The sequence below is a fragment of the Microtus oregoni genome, unplaced genomic scaffold (assembly GCF_018167655.1).
Source record: "Microtus oregoni isolate MIOR12 unplaced genomic scaffold, Mior012 000069F_ref0000032, whole genome shotgun sequence".
Taxonomy (NCBI): domain Eukaryota; kingdom Metazoa; phylum Chordata; class Mammalia; order Rodentia; family Cricetidae; genus Microtus; species Microtus oregoni.
Window position 1 is genome coordinate 4,254,060 of NW_024543976.1, and position 15,001 is coordinate 4,269,060.

Sequence of the window (15,001 nt, forward strand, 5' to 3'; positions counted from 1 at the left end):
GCAGCCTGTTGTTCTGGCAAAAGAAATGTTGAAGACAGACAGGAAAAGTACAGCCTCCTGAGGGGAGGGTTGCTAAAATGGTGTTTCCGGAGGCTTCAGGGAGGTTGTCCTGGGTGACAAGGTGAGACAGGCAGGTCATTAGAGGTCACAGAGACCAGGGCTTAGCAGTCTCTACATTTGTCCCCAGACCACTGGCCAAGGCGGCCTTCCCCCTGCTCACACATAAAGAGAGACGGCAGGGCGAACAGGCTGAAGTTTTATTCTGTCCCCACAAAATGGCCTAAAAGGATAGGATCATAGATTGCATATCTCCATGGAGCTGTCATATAAGACCGTATTTTAGGGGACAAGGCCGTGGCCCTAACATCAGACTGTTTAAGTTCAAATCCTGCCACTTATTTGAAGTCTAGCCTCGACAAGTTATCTGCTGTTCCTGCCTATCAGTGTCTCCATCTGTGAAATGGGATACTCACACCAATGAGACACTCTACCACGTTCCGTGATGTGTCCTGCTCAGAGTCAGCATTCAGTGGCTGTGGCTGGTTAACAGTTAGTTCTGCTCCCTACTCTAGAGAACTGACTCTTGTGGCTAAAGTCACGCGGAGACAGATTCCAGGCCAACTTAAGGGATGACTTTCTTCAGCACGCTGGCAGCTTGCTTAACAAAAGGACACCAGCAATGGGGTGAGTGGCCAGTGAAGAGAGGCTGGCAGATCACCGCCAGGGCCCAATTCTTGCTTCTCAATATTCATATTTCTTTTAGGAGTCTTTTGGTAATCCCTAAAACCTAGAGTGTGTCTCAGAAGTCATCGTTCCCCACCAAAGCTCTGGGGAAATAAATACCATTGACTACCATTACTAAGCTGCCAGGCTGGAACATTTCGAGCAGACTTTTCCAAACGCTCAGAGACCACAGGGTGGAAATAAACACAGAGTATAATGCAGATCCAGGTCATGTGGCTTTCAAGATGAGCTGGTTATCTTTTGTGTCTTTCCCAGGGTACTTGCCCTCTTTCCTGGGACGAAGTCCATCAGTTCTCTCCTCTCTCTCTCTCTCTCTCTCTCTCTCTCTCCACACACACACACACACACCACAGTATATTAAGGTATCTTTAATTCAGACTTTGCACATTCTTTTTTGTTGCTGTTGCTGGTTTTTTGTTCTTGTCTGAGAGAAAGGGTTTCTCTGTGCAACAGCTCTGGCTGTCCTAGAACTCACTTCGTAGAGCAGGCTGGCCTCGAACTCAGAGATCCATCTGTTTCTGCCTCCCAAGTACTGGCATTAAAGGCGTGCGCCACCACCGCCCAGACAGACTTGGCACCTTCTGATGCCTCCAGACCTAGCTACTTCCTATGGCTGCCTTCATGGATGCCCACCTCACTCAGGTAATAGCGGCCTCCCATTCACATAATTCCCATGTTCTTATCCCTTACCCCCTACAAGACATCCACATCAAAACACTGCAAGAAACTTAACATCTTCCCACGAAATGCAGATCAGACATGGCAGGGGTGTCGCTCTGTTACTTCCTAGCTGTCAGAGATTTCATTTCCACCCATGAAGTTAGACTCAGAAAAAAAAAAAAAGTGAGTTCCCCATTCCCGGATCTAAGCAAGAGAGGAGTAAGATGCCCACCTGGCTAGAAGTGAGATTCCTGAATCAAAATGGAAAGCCCTATGAGTGGGCTTTGAAAGGACTTTCCAGCTCAATAGTGTCATTATCCTAGTCCTTTGTCTCCAAGGCATCTTCTTAGGGTGCAGAGGTAATAAAGTAAAAGACAAGATGAGTCTATTTTGTGACTGTCATTGTATGTACACATGCTCATACACAGCATGCATGCATGTGAATAGATAGATAGATAGATAGATAGATAGATAGATAGATAGATAGGTATATTTAGCCACCTTTGAGCCAAAATGATCTTGGTTTATACACAGCTAGATATAGCTTTCTGGTTATGGTCCTTGCCAAAGGCACCGTCCACTAATTATGCATGCTGACATTGGCTCACCGAAGGGCATTTGAAAGGCTGGACTAATCAGAGACTTACATGACTTACAGCAGAAATATCACAGAGTCCAATCCCTTACTTGGGAAGGGAACCCCTCAAGCCTTCCTTGCTCTAAGCCCCTGCCTCTTACTTTGTACACAATTCTTGCAAGGACATCATTTTATTCCCCGTCCTTGAGTATCATATGCAGCTCAGAGGACATATGTAAAAGTGGCTGGAGGTGACTGCCTATTTTATAGCAACATAAGCACCCAGAAATGCATTAGAGAGAAATACAAGAATAAACAAAATCAGACAGGTGAGTTCCAAAAGTCTGGAAATTTTGGAGCCCATGGTGCTATAGCAAAGAGACCCAGGGACCCGGGGACCTCACCCAGTCACCACCTGGCACAGAGGAACTGATGGCGCGGGGATTTGAAATGCCTCATTGTGTGCGTGTGTGTGGCGTGTGTCCTCAGGACACTATCCACCTTGTTCTTTGAAGCGGTTAGGCTTGCTGACTAGTGATTCTCAAGGATCCTGCTGGCTCTGCCTCCTAGCAGATCACGAGAGCACCACCATGCCCAGCTTTTTTAACACGGGTCCTGGAGATCCAGTTCAGATCCTCGTGCTTGTATGGCAAGGACTTTTACCAAGTAAGACATCTCCCAGGCCCCTGGTCTGTTCTTTTACGGAATTTAATCCAGAATGTTTAATACTGTAAGTTTAATATGTAAGTCAAAGCTCCCTTTCAGTTGTGAGGCATCCTCCCGGCAGACTGGGGCTCTGGGGACAGTAAAGTCCTCCAAGGGTTCTGTGGCCACCAAGAAGCTGCACCATTGTGGCAAATGCGGTTATTCACAGCAAGCCAGCATTGTGCATCCATCCGGGTCATCTACCTTCTTCCTGTTCTTTCTTAGCCTCCATACAGGTGACCACAGCTCAAAACTGTCCACACACCTCTGGTTATACACTCCTCCAGAGCTGGGAACAATGCATAATGTCCTGAGTTTAAGGCTACTGCACCCCAATTCTGGTGCCCTCTGTCAGCCCAGCCATGACCTCCTAACCAGCAACTCCTTCTGGAGAAAGACCCTCCAAAGAGGGTCACCTGCTTTAGTGACTGCTGTTCTTACTACACTGTCCACACTCTCTAGGAGGACGATGGTAATTGCAATAGTTAATGAACACTAGAAAGACAACGGATGGTTTAAGCCATGTTGGCTGTGTCATGGAGAGAGTGGCGGAGTACCTGGTAAGTGCCTCTCAGAAAAGTCCTTGTGCGTGCGTGCGTGTGCGTGCGTGCGTGCGTGTGCGCGTGTACGTGTGCACGCCACTGTCCCCAGAAGGCAACCCCACAGGGCATCTTGGGGGCCAGATGCTTACTAAATATTACTTGGACAAGGTGGCTCATGGAAGAAAGGGGCTTCGTCCCCTATAAGAAGATACCCGTTAGCATTTCTGGGGGAATTCACGTTCTCTTGACCCTTGCTTCCTGCCCTCGGAGTGGTCTCCCTGAGTCCTATCTTAATGGTCAGGATCCATGTATGGAGCACCTATCTAAGTCAGGAACAGCAAAAGCCCCAGCTACTTAGCCCCTGTCTTTAACCCTTCGTGGAGCCCAGCCCCAGGCATTTCAATGGCTCCTTTCTCCGGTATTCAATGAAACATTCTTCAGAGCCAGTTATTGAAAGCTAGGGCTCGCTGCACAATGGGCGCCCTGTGCTCGCAGCCACTGCCCAATCTGTTTTCCCAACCTGACTGTGGCCTCACCTCTCCAAACGCACCCCACCCTCCACCCACCGACCCCGACCCCACCCAGAGGCCAGCTCAAAGGGAGGCCACATGAAAGGACTTGTTCTCTGGACTCTTAGAAGTTCCCGCCGGGGCCTCTGCCAGCCTCGGAAGGAAAGCCTAAAGGGACTCAGGCCTGCCTCCAGCCCATCCATCCGGGGCTCTGCCCACTTTGATGTCTGGAAGCCACCATCCTCGATGGTCAGCCAAAGTTTTCTTGTGCACATACACACATTCCCTCTCTCTCTTTCTCTCTCTCTCTCATAAAAAGGTAAAATCCCTGGGAAACAGAGACTGGGGTTATCAAGACAAATCAAAGGCTCCCCCAGAAAAAAAAAGAGGTTGACAGGCTGTCTTCTGGTCCCCCAGTTCCCAACCTGTCCCAGCCCCCCAGCCCAAAAGCTTCACAATTTCAGAAAAGTGAAAAAGAATACCAGGCTGGGAAAATGACTCAGTCTATAAAGCATGAGAACCTAAGTTATCACTAGATGGTAACTCACTTTAAAAAATAAAAATAATAGTTTCAAAAAATGAAAACTGTCATGTTAGCGCATACCTGTGGTCTCAGTGCTAGCAAGGCAGAGACGGGAGGATCTCCAGGTCCTTGGGGAGAGACCCTGTCTCAAAAAATAGGGTAGAAAGTAGTTGAGCAAAATATCTGATGTTGAGCCAGAGTAATGGCACATGCCCTTAATCCCAGCACTTGGGAGGCAGAGACAGGTAGATCTCAGTGAGTTCGAGGCCAGCCTGGTCTACAAAGTGAGTTCCATAACAGCCAGGGCTGTTTCATGGAGAAACTGTCTCAGAACCCACCCCCAAAATCTCATATTGACCACTGACCTCCATAAACAAAGACCTGTATGCATGAGCATACGTGTGTACACACACACACACAGAATACTAAGGTATTGCATTGCCAAGGTCCCATTGTTTTCCTCCCCCCAAATTTTCAATGGGTTGAACTGCCTATAATTAAATGCTGAAGGCTGGCATTCAGTACAAACCACGTTCCCCCTACAGAACAGTTCTTGGGCACATGGAAGATGTCATCTCTGTTTTCATCGTTGTCACCGACCTTACTTGAAGCAGGCTGTTAGCACAAGCTACAAGGAGGTCTTACAAGGGGCAGAGGACTCTGAATTCATACCCAGTTGACATCCAGAAGCAATAGTACCAGCTGGGGAGAAAGCTCAGTCAGTACAGCGCTTGCCTTGCGAGCACTGGAACCTGAGCTTGATCTCCAGAACCTATTTATATAAAAAAAAAAACAAAACAAAAAAGCCACCCATAGCAGCACATGCTTAGAATCCCAGCACTGGAGAAGCAGAAATGTGGGTTCCTGGGGCTTCTTGGCCAGGCAGTCTACTTGGTAAGTTCCAGGCCAGTGAGAGAGCCTGTCAAAAGGACGTACAAACATACATTCATAAAGAAGGGTGCCTGAGAACAGACCTGAGGCTGTCTTCTGACCGCCACATGCACGGGTACGCACATGTACAAGTACACCCATGTACTTGCAAGCATACCAACACAGATTTTAAGCACTCACACAGACATGCATACATGTGCATACACGCTCACACACACACACACACACACACACACACACACACACAAGCAATGGTAATTTAATAGCTAACATTTGTTGAATGTGCCAGGAACTGAATGTCTGCATGGCTCTTCATAAACCAGCCACCTCTCTTGGTCCTCACACAGTTCTAGGAACTAGGCAAAATTATTATCACCTGTATCCCCCAGAAAAGCAAACCAAGAAACACAAAAAAGGTAGGCGGTTCATCCCAACTCAAACAGCTAACAGTGTCAAAGCTCACATTTGACCCTAGGCCTCCCTCATCCCCAGGGCCGCTTTGTAAGACTCTCACGGTGCCTCCTGTCGCCAGGCCTGTCAACTGAGGTTTCACTTACAGTGTCCCCTCTGCATGTGAAGGATGACAAACCAATACCCCTCTGAGACATTGGAGGATTGACTAGGCCTGGGACTGACTGATACAGGCCCGGGAAAGCTACCCTGCACGCTAACATTCACGGTGAGCAATTGCTTACCTGGAATCCACTCTTGAGCCTGTCCTTCTCAGTCCCTCCCTGAGTTCCCAGGCCTGCTAGGGTTCCTTCAGGAGGTTTGTAAGGAGACAGAGGCTTTCACTTGCTAATCTTCCCAGGCCCAGGTGTCAGCCCCGCCTTCCCGTTAGAGACTCACAGCCCCAGGGCAGCAATCTTCTTTTCTTCTAAGGGACACCGCAGCCCAGCCTCCCTCTCCACCCCACCCCACCCCCACCCCACCTCCCCTGCTGCCTCCTGGCCTCGGCTAGACAGCTAGAAGCCAGGGATGCTCACAAATGACAGAGCATGCCTCTGTTCCCATGGTAACTGCTGCTCTCTACTTAGTCAATCACTTTTGAAGCTCCTGCTGGTGTGAAAGTTGTTTTGCATAGAAAGACTGAACTGAACCCTTATCTAAGAACTCTTTAGACCAGTCTAAGGAACCTCTCTCTCTCTCTCTCTCACACACACACACACACACACACACACACACACACACATTTCTTCCAAGAGTGCCTTCTAAGCCCTCCTGGCCTTCCTTTTCCACACCCCGTGGGGCCTGTTTATGGTTCTACAGATTAGAGTGAACCTGTTTCCCAGTTAGTTACGTGTCTCCTTCAGAGCCCCTGGGGAGCCCATAGTAGGTGCTAAACAAACATTTGTTTGAATTTATTTGAATTTCCCTTTCAGGGTTTTAAAAAAATTACTATTATTAACAGCCCAGGCCGTTACTAATAATCCCTTATGCCTGTAAAATTATTTACAGTTTATATATAGCTTCATGCTTGAGGGCACTGCTTTCAATGCCAGCTCCACCCTTCCTGGCCCTGTGACAGGGTTCGAGCCTTGTAACCTCTCCCAGGCTGCCTTTTATCTGCAAGTGAAAATAAAGATAGAAAGGCGTTGCCTCACGCAGGGCCTGCCTGGCAGTACCTCGGTATAAGCTAATACCATGGCTTTTGATCTCCCTAGGACCTCACAGTTGCTCCTAGAGGGAAGCATGAGCTGACTGAACTTATAGTTAGTGTCACCAAGCATCAGCAACATGCAAGGAGACCTAGGCTTGGAAGGTTTTCCCAGTCCTTCAGAGTTTTGTTAGACTTGTTGTTTGTCACAAACATTTCCTTTTCCCTGGCAACAGAATAGAGAGTTTCCTTGGTAAGCTACTCCAATCTCCGCTGGTGGGTCAACTCTAGAGAGTTTCCTTGGTAAGCTACTCCAATCTCCGCTGGTGGGTCAACTCTAGAGAGTTTCCTTGGTAAGCTACTCCAATCTCCGCTGGTGGGTCAACTCTAGAGAGTTTCCTTGGTAAGCTACTCCAATCTCCGCTGGGGGGTCAACTCTAGAGAGTTTCCTTGGTAAGCTACTCCAGTCTCCGCTGGTGGGTCAACTCTAGGAACAGGCTTGGACCAACAGAGAATCATTGTCCCAGGCCCCAGTGACTAATTCAGGAATGATAGAAAGAGGGGGGGAAAAGACTCAAAAATTGCCAAAAAGGGGCTCAGTTCTGGGTTTTCATTTAAAAGTGTTATAAGTGATTGATTTACTCATTTTGGTGGCATTGGGAACTGAACCCAGGGCCTGGGGGGTGGTGTTCTTTTACTGAGTTTCATCCCAGTCCTCTTTTTGCTTCTTATTTTGGGGGAGGGTCTGGATAAGCAGTCCAGACAGACCTTAAAGCTGAGGCATTCCTTTGCTGGTGTTGGAACCCCAATTCTTCAGAATGCCAACATGGACTGCAAACTAGCAGCTCTCTAGGGATTCTCCGGGACTCCAGCCCCAGACTGGTACTGCTGTGATATCCAGTCTTATGGGCTGAACAAATGACCCTTGGCCTTTGTCAGAAGACATAGTTGAATAATAAATCCCATATATAAATAGTCCTGTTCCTTTAGGACCTTGACTAATGCACCCATGTATGCTTAAGGCTTGATTCTTCTCTCTTGGGACTTTTTAACTTTTGTTTTGCTTTTTTAGCTTTATTTCTATTCCATGTGCATTGGTGTTTTGCTTGCATATATGTTTATGAGAAGGTGTCAGATCCCCTGGAACTGGAGTTAGGGACAGTTGTAAGCTGCCATGTGGGTGATGGGAATTGAACCTGGATCATCTGGAAGAGAAGCCAGTGCTCTTAACCACTGAGCCAGCTCTCCAGCCCTCTCGGGACTCTTGACGCCCAGTAAAATGACTTACATTGTACAGCAACACAAAGGTGCAGGATCTGAGCTTAGATGGTGATGCCAGTGTGTCCTTCAATGCCTAGTAATAGAAGTGATGTTATAGGGAACTCTCCAGAGATGACCACTCAGACATAGTGTAGAACCAACTGAAAGTTTTTATTCTAGCCATCTGCCTCCTCCAAACCCCTTTGTATACCCAAACACTTAAGTGTGGTCTCAGCCTGTTAGAATAAAGATTTTCACTGGGTGGTGGTGCATGCCTTTAATCCTAGCTCTCGGGAGGCAGAGGCAGGCGGACCTCTGAGTTTGAGGCCAGCCTGGTCTACAGAGTAAGTTCCAGTACAGCCAGGACTGTTACATAGAGAAACTCTGTGAAGAAGAAGGAGGAGGAGGGGGAAGAGGAGGAGGAGGAAGGGGAAGAGGAAGAAGAAAGAAGAAGAAGAAGAAGAAGAAGAAGAAGAAGAAGAAGAAGAAGAAGAGGAAGAAGAAGAAGATGATCATCATCTGGTCATCTCTGGTGTCTACCCACAACATTTGGAGATCCTACCAAGATCCCAGAAACAGGACCCAAACCCATCAGAGATGACCATTCAGACAGTGTATAGCCAACTGAAAGTCTTTATGCCAGCTGGATGGGAACACATGTAAGTGTTCAGGGACCTAGGTGTGTCCCCTAGTGTCCAGAGGCAGAGACCTCAGCCAGGCATCTCACTCAGCAGCTGGAGCAGGGGCTTCACAGCGCAGGCAGTTTGAAGCGAGCAGTTGTAACAGAAGCTAAGATAAATGTGCTAGGACATTCTGGCCTTTTCAGGTCCTAGAACAGAATTGGGTAGTTTTCCGTGGAATTCTCCATCAAGGAGATTTGAGTCTCACTAAACATAGAAAGCCTCAGCAAGAATCCAAGATGGGGGAATCTTTGCCCTGTCTTGCCCCATCACGTTAACAGAAGAGAAATGAAATCAGAGGAGACAGACACTAGGCTGTGGAAAATTCTTTCAGTTATCGGGCCTGTAAAATTGGAAGCAGAAGGCTCAGTGCTCAGAGATACTACTTAGACAAAGTGGCAACTATTTCCCATCAGAAGGAGTCTCTCTAATAGAATGGATACAGTTACAAATGTGCCATAATTGGGTTTTTCTTTCCTGATGGGATTTCGAGAATTTTCTCCCAGAGGAGGACTATGCAATGCTCACAACCTCGTCAGAATGTCCCAAAGACAAATCAAAGTTTGATTCCACCAAAGTTCACCCTAGGTAATCAATGAGTCTATTAGTCTGAGTTATAGAGCATGGGTAAGGGGTTACAGTGACCCTAAAACAGATGCCCTGGACAGTCTCTTCCCAGCATGGGTGATGGCTTCCTAATGGCTACACAGATAAAGTCCCCTTCCCCTAGTCTCCCCTAGCCTATATACTCCAGACCCTCCTTGAGACCCCAAGACCATGCACAATTAGGGCAAAACTGCAAGGAAGGAGTGGCTGGATATTCAGTTGAGGATCGAATGACCACCTCCTATGAGGGAATGGCATTGTCCAAAGTCAACAAGACCCAACTGTGGTAATTGTTTATTTGTTTGTTTTGTTTGTGATAGTGTCTGTGATACTTTGCAAGCAGATACAGCTGATCTTACAAAAATAGCTGCCATTCCGCTTGGAGGACAGCGTTTTACAATAAATATGATACTATAGGTTAAATTATATTCCCTTATAAAAGAGATGGCTCAGCAGTTAATAGTATTGACTACTCCTCTAGAGCATCTGGGTTCAATTCCCAGCACCCACACGGCAGTTCATACCTGTCTGTAACTCCAGTTCCAGGGAATCGACACCCTCACACAGACCGGCATGCAGGCAAAATACCAATGAACATTAAATAAAAGTAAATTATTAATAAATTACTTTTTTAAATATCCTAGGCAGTGGTGGCACACGCCTTTAACTCGGGAGGCAGAGGCAGGTGGATCTCTGTGAGTTCAAGGCCAGCTTGGTCTACAGAGCGAGTTCCAGGACAGACAGGACTACACAGAGATAGAAACATTGGACCTGAAGCCCTTGAAAATGTGACTTTATTAGGAAACAAGGGGTTTTCAGAGGTAACCAGGTTTTAAAAAGGCCTTCAGGATGGATCCTTGGTCTGCTACAACTGACGTCCTTCTAAAAACAGGAAACCGAAGCACAGAAGCAGATAGGCAGAGGGAGACCGCCATGTGACGATGGAATGAGGACTTTGCAAGCCAAGGAACACAGGAAGACTGCCAGCAAACTGCCAACAGCCAGTGGAGAGGCCAGCCTGAGAGGGCTTCAACCCTGCAATGTTGTCTTCACCTCTGACCCTGTCAGCAGCACCGTGAGACAGCAGGCTTCTGTCGTGGAAAGCACCCTCCTGGAGGTGCTAGGTTAAGGTGGTCCTAGGGAACTAGGGTAAACGAGAGAGGCCGCGTAGCATGGCCCCACGTGGAGCCCATTTTTCTGCATTCAGGTTCACAAAGTTAAAAAAGAGGACCTGCGAGATAGCTTGTAGGGTGTGCTGTGTATGTGGGTAAAGGAGATAAAGGTACATGTTGTCAAGCCTGACTCCTGAGTTCAGTTGCCTGGGCCCACATGGTAGAAAGAGAGAACCAAATCCAGTAAGTTGTCCACACATACACACACACACACACACACACACACACACACACACACACACGGTTTAAAAATACTAGCGAGAATTTCAATTCACCATGCAAGGGGGAACAGCAGATTATTTTTCTATTTTCTTTACAGATGATAATTCTGAAATCACTTCCTATCAAAGGCAGGCCCAACCTTCTCCTCCTCCTCTTTCTCCAGACACTGGCTGCTTCTTCTGCCCTCTAAGCCCTTCCCCCATTCCCTATAGCCAGGACGCCCCTTCACACATTCTGAGGACCCTTTTCCTGAGGCTCTGTGCTTCCCAAGTCCTATTAAGAGAAACAACTGTGCTCTCTTCTGGAAGAGGAGAGGATGGGGCTGAAGGTCAGAGGTAAGAACGGAGAATTAAGTGGCAGAGTGGCCTGGTCTTGACCTCCAAAACTGCTTTTCTCCATCACCTTCCATTCCTTCCCTTCACCCAGAAAACGAAACTGGAGTTTCTTCTCCTCAGAACCGTGTTTGGCCACAGCCAAGCTGTCTCAATTACCTCAGAAAAGGCCATCTAAACATTGGCATTCCTGCTGGGTTTTCCTTTCCACCCAACACACCCCCCTACACCTCCGCCTGGCCTCTGGCCTCCCTCTGATTTCCTTGTTCCACCTTGTCCTCAGGGGAACCCCAGGCATCTCCCACCCACCTTAACCGCAAGTCTCTTCCGCCCGCCTTCCTTCTAGTCATATGAACTGCCAGGGCTCAAGTTGGCTTCTAGGTTCTGCCTGGGGTCCTGTCTACAGGCTTGAGGAGGCGTAAGAAGAACCGAAAAGGATACAGCTGTGGGGGTCTTCACGGAGACGCCACAGCCAACAGTGTGCTGGGGTCTCCCTAGAACCCCGTCAAGCACAGCCTGAGTCATCAAGACCTCATAACACCAGGAGGGAGTCCATCAGGACTCTGAGAAATAACCCGGCCAGCAGGCAGACAAACAGGGGGATTCTCCAACAGAGTAACCAAGACACAGGACAAAGCCAAGCTTCGGGGGTGCCTGGGACTTGCTCACCTTTTGCCTTTCCAGCTCTGGGAATAATTTCCACTCTTGCATGTAAATTGCCCTCAAGAGTGCCAGGAAAGCCCAAGTTCAAATGCCCCACTGCCGGTGAGTACGTAAAATAGGGCAGCCACTGTGCTTAACAGATTGACAGTGAGCATAGGTACTTACCAAAGGTAAGCATAAGACCCTGAAACACCCTTCCTGGGTAAACACCCAAAATAATTGAAAACAGAGACTTAAATAGATACATTTATATGAATATTCATAGCAGAGCTATTTATAATAACCCAAAGGTGAAAAGAGCACAAATGTCCTTTCTGTGGGTGAATATACAAATTAGTAAATACATACAATGAAATATTACTTGGCTATAAAAAGAGATATAGTCTTGTTGCACCTACAAAACAGATAAATGTCCAAAATACTACACTGAGTAAGAGAAACCACAACAAAAGTTCACATAATGTGTGAACGACACAGGATCTGTAAATCCATAGAACTAGAGTGTGGATCAGGGATTGCCCAGGGCTGGAGGAAGCAGGGCTAGGCAAGGTGTCTCTCTGAGATGGCAGAAAGGTTTTGGAATTAGGTCAATGTGAAAGCTATGTGTTATAAACACACTAAATGCTCTTGAATTATTTGCCTTAGAATGTCGAGTTTTAGATTCTATCAATTTTGCCACGTAAAAAATTTAAATTCCCCAGAGAGGAACTCTGATTGGCCAAATTTGAGTCAAGTGTCCATCCTGATCAATGAACACAGCCTAGGGGTGGGATTTAGAGATGAGATGGCAGGTCTCATTGAAAGTAGATGGCTCAGGGGAATCACATGCCCAAAGAGACTGAAACATGAGCTCTATAAATAAGATGGCTCCATGAACTATCAGAGTATAGGTAGCTTAGCAGTCCTCCATCAGCGTGGTAGGTCTGGTTACCTGTGGCTATTTAGATTTAGATCATTTCACTCATAAATGGTGCTGATGCACTTGTAAGAACTGGTGCTACCTTACTGGGCACCAAAGATGTATAACTCTGCTTTTAGCTTTTAAAACATTTATTCACTCATTTAAAAATTTTACTGTGGCCGCTCAGTGGTGGTGCACGCCTTTAATCCCAGCACTTAGGAGGCAGAGGCAGCTGGATCTCTTTGAGTTTGAGACCAGCGAGTTTCAGGACAGGCTCCAAAGTTCCACAGAGAATCCCTGTCTCAAAAAAAAAAAAAAAGTTATTATGTACTCATGTTCAGGTGTAAAAATGCCGTGGTGCGTATGTGGAGGTCTCGGGAGTTTGGTTCTCTCATTCCACCTTGTAGGTCCTGGGGTTAAAACTAAGGTTGTCAGACTTGGCAGCAACAATCATCTTTACCCATTGAGCTATCTTGCCAGCCCCCAAACTGTAAAAATCCCATCAGGAAGAGTGTTAACTCAGGCATTTCAGAGCACAGCTCCTTCCTTCTCTGGATAATGATGCCTACTTAGCGTTATGGTTTGTGTATAAAATGTTCTTGATAAAGCCCTGATCTCCAGCTGAGGGTGCGACTGAAGGGTGTCTGGATCATGAAAGCACCTTGAGTTCATGTTGAATGGCCTATGAGGCGGTGTGGCCTGGTGGGAGGAAGTGGGTCTCTGAGGGACCTGCCTTTGAAGAACATGGCTTATTCTCTGACCCATCTTTCTCCCTTCCTCCTGGCCACCAGGAAGTGGGTGGCTCTGCTCTGCCAGGATGGACTGCCTCACTGAGGCCCAGGAGCAATAGAGTCAGGTGATGGTGGACTGAGACCTTTGAAACTCTGAGCTAAAACATATCTGTCCTTCAAGTCAGTGACCTCTGGTGTTTAGTCAGGGCCGTGAAGTGAGAAGGAGGGACTTAATATGACTAAATTCAGGGGCAACCAGACCGGCTCAGATCTCAGTGTCAGAGAAGGACAGGTAGAATTCTTCAGTAAAGAGAAGCTCAATTATTTGTTTATAGAAGCAATGTTCCTGTTGCACACAAATTTTAAAACCTCAAAAAAGTAAAGATCAACATGATTTTCATGACTCAGAGATTATCATAATTAACATGCGTGTATATATACATACCCCACTAGACTTTGTTCCCTGTGCGTTTCTACTTATAGAGAGGTATATATGGAGAGAAATGCATTTTATTCTGTCTCCTGATTTTTTTTTTACAATGTATTTCAGACGTTTCTTATGTCATCAGCTGTAGATGCTTGCCATCATTTTAATATCTGTGGGAGAGGAATGCTGAACGGAAGCTTCAGAAAGGCTTGAAAAGTGCTGTGTGGCATTGCACAGGCCCTTGAAGAACTCCAGAGACAGGGATGGGGGCCAGGGCCTGCTCGGCAGAGAACAGTGTGCTAAGAGTCCAAGTGGTGACAGGACATTCTGTCCACTAGGAGCTGGCCTTCATAGATGCAGGAAGGGGGTGAGGAGTAGGTGCGCTAAAGAGGACATCATATCACAGTCTTGCCCAGGCTACTGTGTCCCCCCAGCCCTCACAGCTCCACGCCAAGGCTGCCCTGTGTCTGTCTCACTGTTACATAAGGACCCCCAGCTACACTCTAGGAGCCAATCTGTCAAGCAGGCGGACCCGAGGAGTGCATAGCTCGCTCCACTCAGACACAAGGTCTCACGGTGAATGGCTGTCGGGTATGGAGCTAGAATCTGCAGCTGTCAGCTCAGAGATGTGGCACCTATAAAGTCCAGACTTGATTCTGGTTTTTGTGGCCCTGCCTTGCCTGTCTCTCACCAATTCTATTACCTTCATCAGGGATACCAGCACTCCAGGGCTCACCTTGTGAATATGCATGTGCTCTGTGCACAGAGAAATGAAGGCCTGGAGGACAAGGTGCCTGCTGTCTCTGAGCTAGCAATACTGTACTGCCTATGTGTACAGTCCCTTGGGCATGTCTAGTACTGGACTGAGACCCTCACACGCCCCTTCCAGGGGGCTGAGCCTATGCAGCCTCTGAGTCACAGAGGTCCTGTTCTGTGAGTCAGCAGCATTCCTGGTAGCCTGGAGCCCGACAGCTCAGCCACAGGCTCTTCCTGTAAGTCTTGGTAAGCCTGGGGTGTCCTCCAGCCAGCTGGGATGAAAGTCCTAGCCTGATGAGCAGATTCAGGTCGTGGCCTGAAGGCCTGGGGGCTGACCTACAAGGTCTTAAGGATTCCATGACTCAGAGACCCCAGTAACCTTTACTGTCTGCACAGTTGTTGTTAACCTCGCATGCTCTCTGCGAGGGCGTACAAAGCAAACGTTTCTAGCCACTGTACGGACTGGAGAGGACAGTGTGAGGTAGTAAAAAGCCTCCCTAGTA